This window comes from Balaenoptera acutorostrata, chromosome 5 (genome assembly GCF_949987535.1).
Source record: "Balaenoptera acutorostrata chromosome 5, mBalAcu1.1, whole genome shotgun sequence".
In the NCBI taxonomy this organism is placed as follows: domain Eukaryota; kingdom Metazoa; phylum Chordata; class Mammalia; order Artiodactyla; family Balaenopteridae; genus Balaenoptera; species Balaenoptera acutorostrata.
Genome location: NC_080068.1, coordinates 34378963 through 34396108, shown reverse-complemented (window position 1 = coordinate 34396108; position 17146 = coordinate 34378963).

Here is a 17146-nt window from a genome sequence, read left to right as displayed (position 1 = left end):
TTGAGGGGAGGAGGGCTTCCAGAGCAGAAAGGCAGCCCACTCTCAGCAAGAAGAGGTGTTAGAAATTATAATCCACCTTCCCATGCAGTGTGAGGATACCTTCAGTAAATCTCTTGGCAGAAGATCACGCAGACTCTCCTTGGACACGTCCGGGGATGAGGGGCTCACTCATCACTCAGAATGATGGGAAATTCTTCCATATTAAGCTGAAATGTGTTTTGGGGATCATCCATGCAGATGCCCTAGTTCTGCCCTGGGAGTGGCCGACAGCAGACCCGGCTGGTCCCTATGGACATCTGGGCAAACAGTAGCTCCATTTCTCCTTCTAGGCCAGGAGCGAGGTTTCTGCCCTCCTCTGAGCGCCAGCCTGGCAGAGAAGTGAGGCTGGGATAGATCGGATCCAGGAACAATGTAACTGTTACCAACTCTGGTCACAGTGGAGGCGTGGGGTTTGCTTTAGGCAAGCAGAGGCAGGTGTGGGAGAAAGCCCCAAGCCGGGAGCCTGGCAGGACCAAAGAGACAGAACACATTCATGCTCTGGGTGGCCTGTAGCCCTACTGGATGAGACGCTTGCTAAAATCAGGGGTGACTCCCTCCTCTGCATCAGGCCTAGTAGCTTGTTCTTTTTGTAATAAACCATGATTTAAAAATTTCATGACTCCAGGAGATTTATATGGAACAGACCTTCCTCTCCTTTATTCTCTCGGCAAAACAAAATGATACAATTACTTAGCTTATTTGTTTCTGCCTTCTACTTCTGAGTTAAAGTTTTTTCATAGGTCTCAGCAAGCTTTAACCCCTCCCCTTCTGTTTGGGAGGTGGACACATAGGCTTGGGTCACAATGGGACGTTGGTTTCAGAGTATCTGACCCCTTTTATCATCTTTAGGGCAGAAATAATTGGTCGGTGTGGCATTTGCTCACAACCCATTACCTCAATGAGGGGTTTCCTGGGCAGGTCACTCCCTGTTCTTTTGTAACGACATTAAACAGTAAGCAATTTTCCAACTGCGATTTCACACATTAAATTTGTAAGCACCATATAGACCATTTATTGCAGTAAAATAAAATTTAGCCTTCAGAGATAGAGCACACAAATTTTGGTGTGACTCTAAAATAGTAGTTAAAAGTTTCGGTCAGTTACTTACATCACTTTCCATCTTTTCCCAAGAGGGAATTAAAACGTATGGTATCAAAGGGGCATCAGACCACACTGAATAACTGACCAAAGACCTCCTGGAATGCTATCAAAATCTGACTGCAGATGGGATCAAGTTAGAAACCATCCCGTCCAGCCTAAGAAAGGACAGTTCCCAGCTAAGAGAAAAAAGGGACAATTCTATTAAAGATCAGGCGGATTGATATTTATGAGAGTGGCAGTGAGGAAGACTCTGGGCTTTGGAGCAGGAATCAGAATACCTAACTTGGCTGTTAAGGAAGATCTTCTTGAAGACACATTGGAGGACTGGGGGCAGAGAGACCATTTATGAGGTGTGTTATTTAGGCTAGAGGTTAGCTGCTGTAATAATGAAATCCCAAAACACAGTGGCTTAAACAACACAGATGTGGTATCTTATATCTTGTTTGGTGTGATGGTTACATGGGGACATACAAATGCCAAAACTTAGTGAAGAGAACCCCTAATATCTGTGCATTTGGGGGGCATTAATTATACCTCAGTTAACAACAAATAGACATTCATTTCTCTTTACTATAATAGTCCAGAGGTGGGTAGTTCAGTTCTGTTTCGTGGCCAGTCAGCTATTGTGAACATGTAACTCCATCTCTGCTGCATAGTAAGAGGGATGAGGGTGGAGGAAACCCAAGGCAAGTGGCTCATCTTTAGGTGGAAGCTGACTTGGAATTGGACACATCACTTCTAGTCAAATGCCACAGGCCCAGACTGGGTCACAAAGTGACGGAAAAGACTGAGAACTACAGATCTGAGCTGAAAAGCCATGTGACCAGCTGAAATTCCAGAGAATGGGGGTCTATCCGAGTACAGTGGGAAAATGATGCTGGAAAGAGTTGGGGCGCCTCCACCCCCGGGGTGGTCACGGGGACCCAGGATCCATGACGGCCGTGACTCAGTCATTTAGGGACAGAACTGACCCAACTGTGTCACTGTTTGGACCTAGGGACAGAGCTATAGAGAACTGCAATTGGTTATTGGTTACAAGTTGTTGGAGATGGTAGGTCAGCAAACAGTGGAGCCGGGATGGAAATGGGGAAACCAGGACAGCTGGTGTGCTGGGGCGGGGTGGGCAGAAGAGGTGGCCAAGGGAGACTTAGAGTCTCTATCCTTAGAGATGGTTAATAATAGAGGCAGCTGTCACTGTTGTTTAGGGTGTGGCTCTGCCTGAAACCAGGCAGCGAAGTGAAACGGCTTTTCCTTAAACAGACGGTTGAGCGTTTCAAAGGTAAAACAAAGCAGGAGCTGGTGGCTGGGAGTGCTGAGAATCTCTCTCACCATCAAGGCTCCCGGCACGATGTCCACGTTTCAGTTCTCCCACGGGTCGTGGGCATCTACAGAGGGTCCATCGTGGGCTTATCACCACCTCTTCTTTAGCACCACCCACAGCTTGCCCTTTGTTGGATCCGTGCTTCTCAGACCTCTGGCACAACGCACTTCGTGACCACTACCGAGCTGTATCCTGCGTTTGAAAACGTGACAGCAGAACGCAGATCAGGAAGTGTCTTTGGTTGTTAGGCACTGCAGTGGCTGAGGGAGTTTGGGAGTGGGGGTAACTGAGAGGCCCCAGCCTTTAGCAAAGCAGTCAGAAGACAAGATATGCCAGATGTGTGTTGCTGGTCCTGCATTGCTGTTCAGCCCCTATGTTGTCTAAATTGTGAGCTTTCTCTTGGAGAAGATTAGAAAGGCCTTAAACACAGTGATCACGCATCCTTCTTTGTTGCTTTCTCAGCTGCTCCTAACAATGCTTTGGAAATAGATATTTGTTAAATTAATAACCATTTGGATGTAATGCAGCGTCAACCATTTACATATTGATTCCTCAAGAAAAGGGTGACCTTCTTTAACCAACCTCCCCGTATTTACCCACCACCAGGTGCACAAGTTCTGACAAATCAAGAATTTACAAGGTTTATGCCAACTATAGGAAATGTGAGTATGATTTATCAAGGCATGGGACCTTGGATACATCATTTAACTTCTCTGCGCCTCAGTTTCATCATCTGAAAATGGTGTGGGAGCTAGACCAGGTGATAGCTAAGAACATTTTACAGCACTGATATTCCCTGAGTCTCTCTTAGATCAAGATTGTCCTCCAGGCATTTTCTCAGACATTTGAGTTTGCAACTCCTCCGCTTTCCTGTTGAGGCAACAGAGTATTCTCTATAATGTGTTTCCTGGTCTTAGGTGAAAGCAGTTCCTATAATTCTGGCTTGGTTAGGGATATGAGTACAGGTATGGAAGCAAATGATCTAACATATAAGCTATTGTATTAGTTTTTCATTGCTGCATAACCAATTGCCACAAAGTTAGTGGTTTACAGCAACACAAATTACACAAATCTGGCAGTTTTTGTGGGCTGGGAGTCTAGGACAGTTCTGCCAGATCCTCTGCTTGGGGTCTCTCCAGCTGAAGTCAATCTGTCAGCTGGGGTGGTGATCTTATCTGAGGCTCAGGGTCCTCTTCTAAACTAATTCAGGCTGTTGTCAGTATTTAGTCCTTTGTGGTTGTAAGACTGTGGTCCCATTTTCTTGCTGGCTCTCAGCTGGGGGTCACTCCCCTAAAGGCTGCCCTCAAGTGCTAGCACAGAAGCCTACTTCTTCAAGGCCAGTACGAGAGCATCTGATGACATTTCTTTCTCTCAAAGGGCTCACCTGATTAGAACAGGCTCACCTAGAATAATCTCCCTTTTAATTACCTCAAAGTCAACTGATTAGGGACCTTAATTACATCTGCAAAATTGCTTTGCCATCAATCAGAGAGGGATATACCATTGTTCTCACAGGTGCTGCCCACACTCTAGAAGAGAGTTTTCTGCAAGGGGATGGGTGTGTATGAAAAGGAGCAAGAATTCGGGGGGCATCTTAGAATTCTGCCTATCACAGCTATTCAAGCCGAGGTTGCAGTCTCAAGTCCCTACAAAGATAGTCAGGCATGATAACCTACGAAGCTCCTGGGGTTTGTTAGGAAGGACTAGGGGGTCTATGGGGTACTGGGGAGGACACAGCTTCCTCAAAGAGGAAAACCTTGACTGAGTGCCACAATGACTGCTAAGATCATCTGGAAGTCCTGGTTTTCATGTGAAAACGCCTGAGTTTTGAATTTGGACCATCATTTTTAAAATGGTTTTAAAATTTCATAATTAGAAAAAAAAAAAAAAACAACCCACAGCTGTGGGTCAAAGGCAATCTGTTGACCATGTGTGTGAATTCTGTATTTGAGAAAGCCAAACCCAGTTTCAGGAAATAACAAACTTGACCTTGCTAAGGAGAAACCCCACTCAAAAGACAAAATAGCTTCAGGAAGAATGTGTATGCATTAGTCAGACAGGTCCCTGTACTTGGCCACGCATCTTGGGCACCAGAAACTGAATTTGTAAGTCAGACCCCTGAGGTGGAGTGGGGGTGACTGAGGAGAGCAAGGTGGGAGGTGGGGTCCTGCTGGGATGACTGCAGTACAACAGAGTTTACCCTGAAAAAAGGCTCTTGGCCTTGCAGTATGGTTCCATGAGCAGAGTGGCATATCACCTTGCATTTGTAAGGCAACACCTTCAATGTTTGCTAGAAAATTCCTCCCCAAATTATACTTCTGTGAAGAGTACACAGTAATAATGCACCACAAGGGCAAAGAAAAATGCACTGCCATTGGATACACTGAATAATGTAATGTTTCAACAATACCAGAAAGAATGTTGTATTATTAAAATACCACAGTAGTTTTAAAACGCAGCATTAAAATCACCATGAGCAGGCGTTAAGACTGAGAATAACAAATACTGAGTTTTTCTCAGAGCTATGGTGGGTCAAAAAATCCCTGAATCCACTTATACTTTCAGAGAATAGACAGGCATTTACAGGAACGGAGGACTGGAGTGAAAAAGAAATCACTTCGGCTCTCATTCAATACAGGAGTGGCAGAAGGATGGAGATTTGAGCATCTCTTTAAGCAATATGCAAGGTACAGTGAAGCAGGGGCCTGAGCAGTGATACAGAGGTCGTGAACAGTGCTAAGGGCCCATCTAGATCAGGCTCCAAAATGTCAAACTTTTCTGGAATTGCCAATCTTTGAGGGTAAAATAGTCAGTGCTTTCGATGCCCTTAATGACCTTATAGGTCATTTCCTATAGACCCGACTGGTACCCAGGTGTGTTATGAATTACATAAAGGTGAACTTGAGTGTTGTTTGTGAACCTCACAGGACTCTTCCCATGGACTCCTTCACTCCAGATCCTTTTTCACTGGCTCCCAATTCCTGCATGGTCCTTAGATGATTTTACTTCTTTGTAAGTCACTCTACCTGGATCTTATGCTTATTTAATGTGTCATCAAACAAATCTGATGTTTTCTTGGTCACAGGAGAGGCCCAGAGGAATCCCAAAGCATCCCAATCAAGCCCTTTGATTTCAGGAAAAAGAAATCCATCAAAACTAGTTAAAGAAAAGAGGGAAACTAAGTGGAGAGAGATAGATAATTTCATAGTCCCCAAGAACAGGCAGCACAGCTGGGCCTTGCATGGCCCTGCAACCAGAACAGGACGACCTGGAAGAGAAGTCACCTTCCCATCCCCCCACCCAGGGGCTGTTCATGTAGCAGCACCAATGGGGGTGGCCGTCTGTCTGCAAGGAATGTGCAGAGTTTCTTGCTTCTTCATCTATGTGTATCTGTTTCATTTCTCTCTGGCAGCGGGGGGAAACAACTGTAGTTTTGCAGGACAGATCAGCAATAAGACCCAACCCTGACCAATGAGAGACCTTGGCGCCCAGTTCCAAACTGGGACAAGAGGAAGTTGGGCTGACCTTCCTCAAGAATCTCTCCAATTGTTTTCTTTCCGGTCAATCTCATATTCATTAAACTTTGCATTATTTCAATCCTGTAACCCAAAGTGGATGGAATGGGGACAGGGTCGGGAAATGGCACAAACTGAAAAAAGCCCCAAAAACCTACCATGCCATGGATGAGACTAGCCATCTGCTGGAGAGATGACTTGAAGTGTGCTCAGATTAGCTGAGAGAGGCTCCCCAGATATATCTGAATGTCATTGATCTGAGATAAATAGTAATCATGGAAACAGTACCGTATTAATGATAGAAACGAGTAGTTGCTCTGCTTGGGATATTTAAAAGCATAAAAATAAACAATGAGTTGAAGAGTTACCATTTGTCTCTGGCTCTGGCCAGAGAGGTGGGTGCCTTGATTGGCTCCAGGGGTCTTCTGGCCCACTGGGGGGTGCCACTCATTAGGGCAGAGGCTCATTAGAGCTTGATGACATCAACCATTAAAAATCTTCCCATGCCCTCCTCTGTGACCTTGCCTTGAGTTAGTAATTTCGTTTTTCAAAAATACTTCCGACTTTAGAAAAAAATGTACCCAGCAGCTGTCAGCCAGTCTCATGAGTTTGATTAGCCTGAACCAATCATCCAGAACTTCGTTGAACTCACAAAATTGAGCTCCTGAACCCTAAGATCTGAAGACCTTGGTGATCTTGTCAAGGTGCCAGCCAGTGAGCTCCTGCCTCGCTTGAATTACTCCAAAGAAAAGTCCTTGAAGCCACAGAGAAACACAGTGAGAATCCCTGTAACAACTAAGAAGGTCAGTACCCCAGGGCCTTCTTTTCTCCAAAACCATTAGCACATTTGGCGGGGAGACTTCTCAGCCAGGCAAGGGGCAGGTAGCCCCAGCACTGTGGCACAGAGACGTATGTGGCAGGTGGAACTCTCAGAGTCCTTCAAGTCACCCAATGAAGGCAGCTGCTTCTTCTGTCTGTAAACATGGCAGGAATGGCCTGAAGAAGTCTGGCATGAAAAGGAGGGACTAGCAGAGCTTTGCCTTCTCATGAGTAGGCTGGCCACTTTGACTAAACCTTCCTACTGGGTTTTCTCTCCTTCTATGGCTTCTGTCTGCTCAGGCTGCCATAACAAAATAGCATAGACTGGGGGGCTGAAATAACAGAAATTTATTTTCTCATGGTTCTGAATGCTGGGAAGTCCAAAATCAAGCTGTTGGCCAGTTCGGTTTCTAGTGAGGACTCTCTTATATTTCAGACGGCTGCTTCCCTCTGTGTCCTGACATGGCAGAGAGAGAGAGAGAGAAAGAGAAAAAGAGAGAACTCTCTGTGTCTCTTCTTATAAGGGCACTAATCCCAACAGACCAGGGCCCAGCCTCATGATCTAATTATCTCCCCAAAGCCCCATCTCCAATTACCATCACCTTGGGGGTTAGGGTTTCAACATATGAATTTTCAGAGGACACAAACATTCAGTCCTTAACAGCTTCCTTCTTTCTCCTTGTCACTGACTTTTCCTCAAGGTCAAGAGCCCACTGCCAGCCCCGGGAACTGGGGTGAAGGGCAGGGCTGGGAGTGTTGCACAGTGGAGGCTCCACAACCTTTTAGAGAAGAGGTATTAGGGAAAGAAGGGCAGCTCAAGGAGCTGCGTGGATGGAACTGGTCTCTTTTCTCCTATGGTATGATATGCCCAAGGAAAGATGTTATAGCCCAGGGACCAACCTAAGGTGCTGCAAAGGAGGCATGCAGAGAAGCGACCCAAATGAAACTGGTCACGCACAACTCTTAGGTTCCTTTTGGTAGAATTAAGAGGTTTAAGGCGGGTAAGTCTCATAATGCCACATGACCTCGCTGCATTTATTAGCAACTGTCGTGAAACAGACCATACAACCTTTTCTGAAAGCTGAGTGATAGTCCAGAAATCATCCCCTTAAGTGCTTCAACCGTCACCTTTGACGATAGTTCATTTGAGTCAGTGGGAGAATAACCTGAAAGCAGGATGCTACTGTCTTTCTAGTTGGCATCAGACAACCAGATCCCCCAGCTCAATGGCAGTCCTGGCCACTTAGGGGATGTACCTTGGGTGCCGTGTCTAAGAGGATAACTACAGAGCTTACTGGATTTTTATACTTTTTTCACATAAGGGTGGCAAATGTCTTGTAAGGTATTTTGGTCGATCAGCACGCTTCTCTGGCTTTGGCGCTCAGGCTTCTATCTGACTGGACTTGGTATTCTCTCTTGGGCTCTGCACAGTTGTAGTTACATCTGGGAGTCTCCTGCCGCCCAGCCCTGGTCCTTAACACCCAAACTAAGACAGTCAGCTGTGCCAGCTGTGCCAGCTCTCCCCTCCCTGAAGTGAGCTCAGGAGGCGACACTGGACAACAATCAGATGGGTATGGGAGGTGAGTAACATGAACATGATTTGATGTGGGCCCTGATTCAGGACAGATGCGGGCTAAATTCCAGCTCTTCATGACTTGCTGTGTGACTTTGGGCAAGACGCTTAACTTTTCTGAGCCTGTCTCCTCAACTATCCAACTATCTGAACATTAACTTCTGCAAAATTCCTGACACATCAAAATAGCCCAATAAACTCTGCCTATTATCACTAGTATTGTTATTGTGGTCACACTTAATAGGTGGGAAGAATGCAGTGGTGGAGACTCCAGGGATCCTTTTTTCGGAGTCCATTTAGGGGTGACAACATCTGGTAGCTCCTGGGTTAAGTTCATGATGAGATGTCAGTCTCAGAAAGAGGGGCTATCAGGGCCAGAGTGGACGGGCCCTATTTTGGGAAGAAAAAGGACCCACCAGGCAGGTAGCCAGAAAGAAACCAAGAAGAATTGGACCCAGGCAGAAGCCCCATCTGAGAACTGGGACTCCAACGCTCCGTGTCTCAGCTCAGCGGAAGCCCAGGTCTTACAGGTCAGGTGCAGCCAGTCCCCACTGGTAGCAAAGGTGAGCCCGAACTGTAACCTGGGTTAAAAAGGGCTGTTTACCTCTCCAGTCAGGACTGAGCCTGAGGAATAAGGGCGTGGAGTTGCTGGAGATAAGTTCAACCAGACTGTCTCAGTATGAAAAGCTTGAAGGGTGGGTCAAAGTTGGTATCTGGGATGAGAGGAACCCACAGTATGAATTTCCCCAGGCCAGATCCTCAGCAGAGATTTGGCTCTGTCCCCAAGAGAAAATCTGAGCTAAAACCCAAATTACTTGTTTATTAGCAAATATGAGTAATGTACAAATTAAACCACCTGCTCCTGTTGAATTAATTTAGGTTATACTGGGGCTGGGATGGAGTGGTTAGTGAACACAATCATGCAAATTAACACACGCCGGGTTTCCAGGCCGATCCCCACTGTCCACAGCAGGGGCCCTAAGGGAAATCAGGCAACAGACCTGAAAGAAAGCAATAATCTCTGCTTTATCTGTTTTTACAGTTTTCAGCTACTTTCCACGGGAGTCTTTTGGGGAGAATATTCAGGACCTTTTTTTCTTAGCCCAATGATGCAAGGAAGCAGAAAATCAAAACGTGAGAAAGAATAACTTAAAAATTGGCATCTTGGGCCCGTGTCCCTCTGGTGAGCTGGTGATGCTATTTCTGTGTGTCTCACATTTCTATGTGGGCCCCTGGGACTTACTTCTAAGAGACCAGCATCATTCTCCATCAGGTGGGTTATTTAACGTTACCGTTAGGTGATGGGGACTGATTCTAGGATACAAGGGAAAGGAACAGAATAGGACGCCTTTTCCTCATTAGCCACAGATGCTCAGGGCCTCAGCTCTGTCAGGACTAGAGAGTAGAGAACCCGAGTCATTTGTGTTATAGTTTGAGCACACACCCAGCGTTCATATTCGCCAAGATTGGGTCCGCCTGTCACTGTCTAATACAGAAGAGCTCTATTGGGCTGAATCTGTTTCAAGCCTCCTCAGAGGTGATTGATCATTCTCCTTACCAGCCTGCATTGGTTGGGACACCAATTCTGGGTAGCATCAGATGTGGTTCAGGTAGCATGATTGGTCCACTAAATGAAAGTACCAAGCTGGGGGCACAGGAATGTTGTGCTAGAAGAGCATTCTTCAGAAGGGGGTTGAGGGCAGGGCAGGCCCTTACTATATTATAGACCAGCTCCAGAAGAGCTCTGCGATTTTCCCTGGCGCAGGGTGGGTGAGCATTGTGAAAGACACATCATCGCTAACTCCAGACGGATGGGGCAGGTGGTAAAGACTGCAGGTGACGCAGGGGAAGGAAGTTCATCCCAGCTTTTTCTCACCTTGGCCTCTTTGTTCCTACCTATGGATTCTGGAAGCCCACTCCCCACTCTAGATCCCTTGTTCCTGACCCCACCTCATTCATTAGGAGAAGGTCAGTGGGATGAGGCGGGAGAATTGAGGCCAGCGATTCGCTGTGGGCAGGCTCTGGTCTCGGCCGAGATGACTTGGGTCTCACCCTGTGTGCCCCCATCTGTTTTTAGAACCACCTTCTCAGGCAAGAGAAGCACACTATCTACAGCACCGATGAAGGGTGAGGGCAGGTTCACGGAGAAGCACCATTGGGACATTTTTCTGGGATGGCTCTGCTAGAGTTTGCAGTGTGTCGTGGTGGAAGGAGCAGGGTACCTGGAGGCACGTGAGAGATTGGGTAAAGTCCCAAGTTAAAAATTTTGGCTTGGCTCCCTATGGAACTAGCTGTGAAAGTTTTGGAAGGTCACTTAACCTTTCTGATCTTTAGTTTCCTTATCTGTAAAATGGGAGTAATAACCTAACCTTAAGAAGTATGGTGGGCATCATAGGAAAAATTTGACTCTAAAAGCATTTTGTAATTCTCAAAGGTCATGCAAATGATTTGTTTCAAACTGTGATTTGAATGGTGTTTCTTTTGCTCCATCTGGCAGAAAATTTTTTTTAAAATGCAAAATTGCAATGCTGCCAGAAAAAAAATAGGCAAAAAAGATTAAGAGGAAAATTTCTATTACAGATAAAAGCTAAGATATACAGCTAACTAATTGGATAATATTAAGCCCTTCTGTTAACTAGGTATTCCAATCTCCATCCAGGAGTTGATGACTGGGCCTTTCCCCCAGGCATCCTACCAAACAAAAAGTATTAGCATCAGAACTTCACTGGGTTTTAAAGTTTGCATCATATTCCCTGTGGGCTGTTGCATGTTATGTTGAACATATGGTAGGTTGCATGTAGCATTAATTAAGTTTTGTTAAACACCTTGAAAACAAGTGACTGTATGAACAGCTGCTAAATCTATATATTGTGGATGTGCTTAACTCTACCTGATGTGTGTAAACACACATACAGATCTAATTTAGAGTTGACATGTAGAAATCAATAACGGATGTCACAGCCTAATATCAGTGAAGGCAAAATGATTTTTTAAACACTCTTCTGAAATGTTCCGCCCTTTTCTGTGGGTAATTTGTCTGTCACCACCTGAGTTCCAGTTCCCCACTGGCTCTGTGGGCAGCATCAAAGCCTGAATTTCCCTACAGGTAAAGGCACAATAATCCTCTGTTCAAACAGCTGCTTTGTTACGCTTGAGGTAAAAATGGTGATGATGGGCAATATATCCTCAAAATATCTCCAGCTTGATTTGAAGAAATCTTTAAAAAAAAATTTTTTTTGGCCATACCATGCAGGTAGCAGCGTCTTGGTTCCCTGGCCAGGGATTGAACCCAGGCCCCTGCAGTGAAAGTGCCACGTCCTAGCCACTGGACCACCAGGGAGCTCCCAATGGTTTGAAGAAATCTTGATGCCCTGTTGCATAGGCCTCTGGTCTGCTCTAGAAGACTCTGCATGGTAGCTGCATTCTTTCGCTGAGCTTGCCACAACTCAGGACCACAGACTGAGGCATCTGAACACCAGAGATGTATTTCCTCGGAGTTGTGGAGGCCAGAAGTCTGAGATCAAGGTGTCAGTAGGGTGGGTTTCTTCCAAGGCCTCTCTCGTTGGCTTGTTGATGGCTGTCATCTGTCTGCGTCTTCACCATGGTCTCCCTTTTGTGTGTGTCGGTGTCCTATTTATCTCTTCTTATAAGGACACCAGTCACATTGGATTAGGGTTCACCCTAATGGTCTCATTTAACTTTAATTATCTCTTTAAACATCCTGTCTCCAAATACTGTCACATTCTGAGATACTGGGGGTTAGGACTTCAACATATGAATTTAAGAGGAAGGTAGTTCCTCTCGTGACAGTGGAGATTTTTTAAAAAAATTTTATTGAAATAAAGTTGATTTACAATGTTGTGTTAGTTTCTGGTGTACAGCAAAGTGATTCAGTTATATATAAATATATATATATATAAATATATATAAATATATTTTTTTCATATTCCATTATGGTTTGTCACAGGATATTGAACATAGTCCCTTGTGCTGTACAGTAGGGCCTTGTTGCTTATCCATCCTATATACTAGTTTGCATCTGCTCACCCCAGACTCCCAGTCCTTCCCTGTCCCACTCCCCCCCGCAACCAGAAAGAGTCTATCCTCTGTATCTGTGAGTCTGTTTCTGTTTCATAGATAGGTTCCTCAAAAAACTAAAAATAGGGTTGCCATATGATCCAGCAGTCCCACTCCTGGGCATATATCCAGACAAAACTATAATTTGAAAAGATACATGTACCCCAACGTTCATAGCAGCACTATTTACAATAGCCAAGACATGGAAACAACCTAAATACCCATTGACAGATGCATGGCTGGTACATATATACAATGGAATATTACTCAGCCATAAAAAAAGAATGAAATAATGCCATTTGCAGCAACATGGATGGACCTAGAGATTATCATACAAAGTGAAGTAAGTCAGAAAGAGAAAGACAAATACCATATGATATCACTTATATGTGGAATCTAAAATACGACACAAACGGATGGTGGGAAATTTTGTTCTTGGGACAGGGCATCCACTCAGCTGACAAAAACCTTTTTTTCCTGATTCCTAAATACTGGCTTTGTCCTACAGCTTACATTTTTCATCCTCATTTCTTAATTTCCAAAACGAGTTCTGAGTTTTTCCTGAGGCTGTTTCTGGTATGATGGAAGAGAGTTTCTCTGACTCAAAGACCATCAAGAGGTCACTTATGGCCCCAATTTATGCTGGTGAAAGAGGATCTGGAAAAGGAGGACACTTGTGGTATATGGGCAATGACTTCAGTCTGAACTAAACTCTCAGATCCAAGTAATAGCTACTAAGTCCTGAGAACTGAAGGGCTACCCGGCAACGTCCACTGGAACTTTCTGCAATGGTGGAAATATTCTATATCTGTGCTGTCCACTATAGTAGCTACTAACCACCATGAGTACTAAGCATTTGAAATGTGGCGATTGCAGCTGAGGAACTGAATTTTTAATTTTACTTAGTTTTAAGTAATCTAATTTAAATAGCCACATGGGTATAATCCCAGCCACACTGGACAACACGGATAAATAAGAGCAGCTCTGGTGTTTGTGGGATGCAGTAGGATTGAAGCATCGCAAGCCACCACCTCATCCCAACAACACACACACTCCCCATACCCTTCGCTATCAATTCGAATGGCCTTTGCAGAAAGGAGTTATTGCCAGATTCAGCTGGGGTATTCACTCCCTGACGCCAGCTTCAAGTTGGGGACCCCGTAAAAAGCTAGCTTGGTTTATTGCTTTGCAAACAAAAGTCTCCAAGAGACCAGATGACTGTAGATAGCAATGTTCCTTAGCCACTGTTAGAAAGTTTCTCACTAAGAAATATACCTCTCTGGAAATATTAACCTGGCAGATCAGTTGAAAGCAATTTTAAGACCATTGTGGCTTCCTTTGCAAATACTGCTCTGAGAACTCAAATCAGAATAGGGCTTTGGTCAAAATAGATAGTACCCATAATGCCTGAGTGTGGGTTAGTAACATCCCATATTGTAGGGAGTTAGTATCTCTGGGAAATCGAGTCCCTTTTGCTCACTCTTATCATGCATCTGGCTCTGCAGAGCTTAGGTAAGTACCAGTTTGGAACTCTACCATTTTTATTTGTTATTTCACAGAGGTAAGCAGGGTGGGAATTGCCCAAGACAATGAAGGTAGCCATTACCCTTCATCGGGCTAAGTATATAATTTCCCCAGCGATCCTCTGAGTAATAACAAAAACTTATGTGAGGTACATGTAGTGCTATATTCCCTGGGGCTTAATATGGCTCTCAGTAAAATTGATTTTCTTAAATCTTGCAATATACCTCATCAAACTAAATGAAACCTGCACTGGTTTTATAAGAAGTGATTGGATTCCGTATGATAAATTAACCCTCAGTGTCAGAGAGGCGCTGGATAATAGGCTGGTTCATTTCAGCCCCCATAGCTGTCATCCAGGATTTTAACTTTTCCACAGGTCCTCATATAATTCCCTCTGAGGCTGGGAGGGGCTGCCACCCAACTGAGAGCCTCTGTGCGCTTAGCCAGCCCCACTGAAAGTCATTTCTCCAAGACGATGATTTATCTCCAACTCCTCGTGAAGGGAGTGTGACAGTGGTGGAGAGAATGCCTCCAAGGACAGAGAAGAAGGCGGGCATGGGGATTCTGGGGCTTTAGGGAAATGGATTTTGTGAGTGGTCAGATGGGGGCTTTGTCTGAGGGGAAGAGCCATTGTGCTTCTCTGTGATTTCTGCCCTCAGCAGCATCATTGTGTTATGTTAGCGGATGTCAGAGGCCCCCTCCTGACCTGCTTTTTAAACTTCATACACATACATGCATATATATGTGTGTCTGTCTATATATACCTATTTAGAACACTCTGAGAGGCTGAAAACAGCTTTGCATCTCTGAGAAAAAAAATGACCATCTGAAACCGATATACCTGTAAGATATACCTGTTAATTGTGCCTCTGAGACCCAAGGGGGACATCTTCCCTTGGAAGGGAACAGTAATTATGATTGGGTTTTGATTCAGCCCATCCCTAGGAGCTGAGTTCCTAAGGAGAGAGCTGGAGAGAAATTCCTCAGAGCAAATCCTAGGGGAGGAAATCAGTCTCCTCTGTGGGAGTGACCAAGAGCCATTAGGCGAGGGGATCTGTCAATACATAAGGATTTCCAGAAGACCACAGCTTTTCAAGACAATATTGAAATCCAACTAACTTTATGCGCCCAGTACGTGGGGGAATTGATAGCAAAATTCTTATCATGCAGAAAGGTACCGTAGATGCAAGCATTTTGCTGCTAAAACTGTTTAGCATGGTTGATTTGGCCAGAGTAGATGGACCCTCCAAGGGGTGGAAATAGCAGGGGTTTAAACAAACCAAGTGCCAGTTCCCCTCTCTAGACCCACCATGCTCAGAGCATATTCATTCTTGGGCCCACTCCCTTCTCCCTTCTTCCCCCAAGCAGACCGTGTAGTGTCTTGTTTAGCTAGAGGGTAATCTTTTCAGGAAGAACCAAATTTGGGGAAAGAGATGTAGGATTTGTGAAAGATTTGGTGCAATGGGGATAAGAAAAATGTGAGAGATGTTTTCTGTTTGGGAGGAAAATGAATGTCAATGTTTCTCAACCCAAGAGACCAAATTATCCAATAAAGCAGACCCAAGGGAGCAGAGAATAAAGTTGCCTGGGAATACAGAGAAGTAAGTTTAAGAGCAATTAGGTGGCACAAAATAATGGGTCAATTTTTATTATCAGTGATGAAAATAGCCATACAGTGTGGGCTTTATTTCTAAAAATGTTTTTATCTTGTTTAATCAAATCAATGTTTTCTTTATTCAAATAATAATAAAAAGATCCTGGCATGCAGGTTAGGGTTAGGGTTAGGGTTAGGGTCTGGCTCCTTTCCTATTATCTCCATTCTTATGTATCATTATAACCTGGGTGTCAAGGGTGCATAATACATGGGCAGTGCAGAATAAATGCTCTATTCTTCACTGGGAGGATTTCCAAGGAGCAAATGGTAACCATGGACATGTTCAGGGGGAAGGAAGGCTGTGCTCAGCCAGCTGGGGTAGCTCCCTGGGCTGCCATGATTGTCTCTCCCTTCCCTCAGCCCCTCCAAATGGGCCCCTCTCCCCCACGATCTGCTGGGCAGTGACTATTTGCTGTTGGCTTTGTCTGACCCTGTCAAGACCTGGAACATGACCCTTGGCACCTGGAAGCCTTGTTAGGTTTGATGTAGGTTCTGGGACTCACCTGAACTCCCTCATGTTTCGTTTCACCCTTAAAATAGAGAAAATGGATGTAGCAAGCTGGGCTTAGCTAGGATCTGCCATCTTTTTATCTTTCTCCTCTGACCTCAATATTCTAAGTATACTGAGGTGTATGGGGTGTGTGTGTGTGAGAGAGAGAGAGAGAGAGAGAAAGAGAGAGAGAGAGAGAGAGAGAGAGACTCTGTAACCAAATCAGAATAATTCCTCCAGGCTGTAACCTCTTTTGGTTTGTAAAGGGCACCTTCAAAGAGAGCCCCAGCCCTTTGCTAACATGCTAAAATGTTCTTTTTTAACTAGTTTCTACTTTCTTCATATTGCAGCAATTAATCCTGCTTTCTAACTTTCATCTCTGTAAATAAAGGTATTTAACAGAATTGTAGGGTAGTTATATCCTCTGCACCTTCTGTTCTATTTTGCAAAAGCACATTAGTCCCAGAGTAGCCTGTGTTCTGACATTACTCCAGAAGGTGCAAAAAGAAGCAAATTTCTTACCACTTATGGCTTCTTGAGAATTGAATCTCTCAGTCCAAGATACTGGTAGGCCCAGATTTGGCCAATGGGGTTGTTGGTTGGGTCCATATTACTGAGCTTCTCTCAAAGGCCATGATCTCAGAGACACACTGAGGCAGGGCAGAGCTGGCCCAGCAGTGGATGAGGAACAAAGGGAGCACGCAGCAGCCACTGTGGCTTTGGGGCTCAAACAAAGGTTCTCAGCCAACACTTCTCCCAACACAGCAACTGCCATCTTCAGAACTAAGTCATCAGGGGAGACTTACCCAAGGAAGCGGTGAATAAACGCTTTGAATTTTACAGGCTCCATCCTTGAACTTGGATGTGTTTGTGGAACTTGGGTGGAGAAAGCGCCTTTTCTTATATGGCAGTTCAACCCTATTTTGGTTTCTAATCTTAACCATGGTGGTTGACATTCCTCTGCTCACAGTTGTGATGTGGCTAAGATACTGGGCTGGGGAGAGGAAGGGGGGCTGGGAGCAGTGGTAGCTAC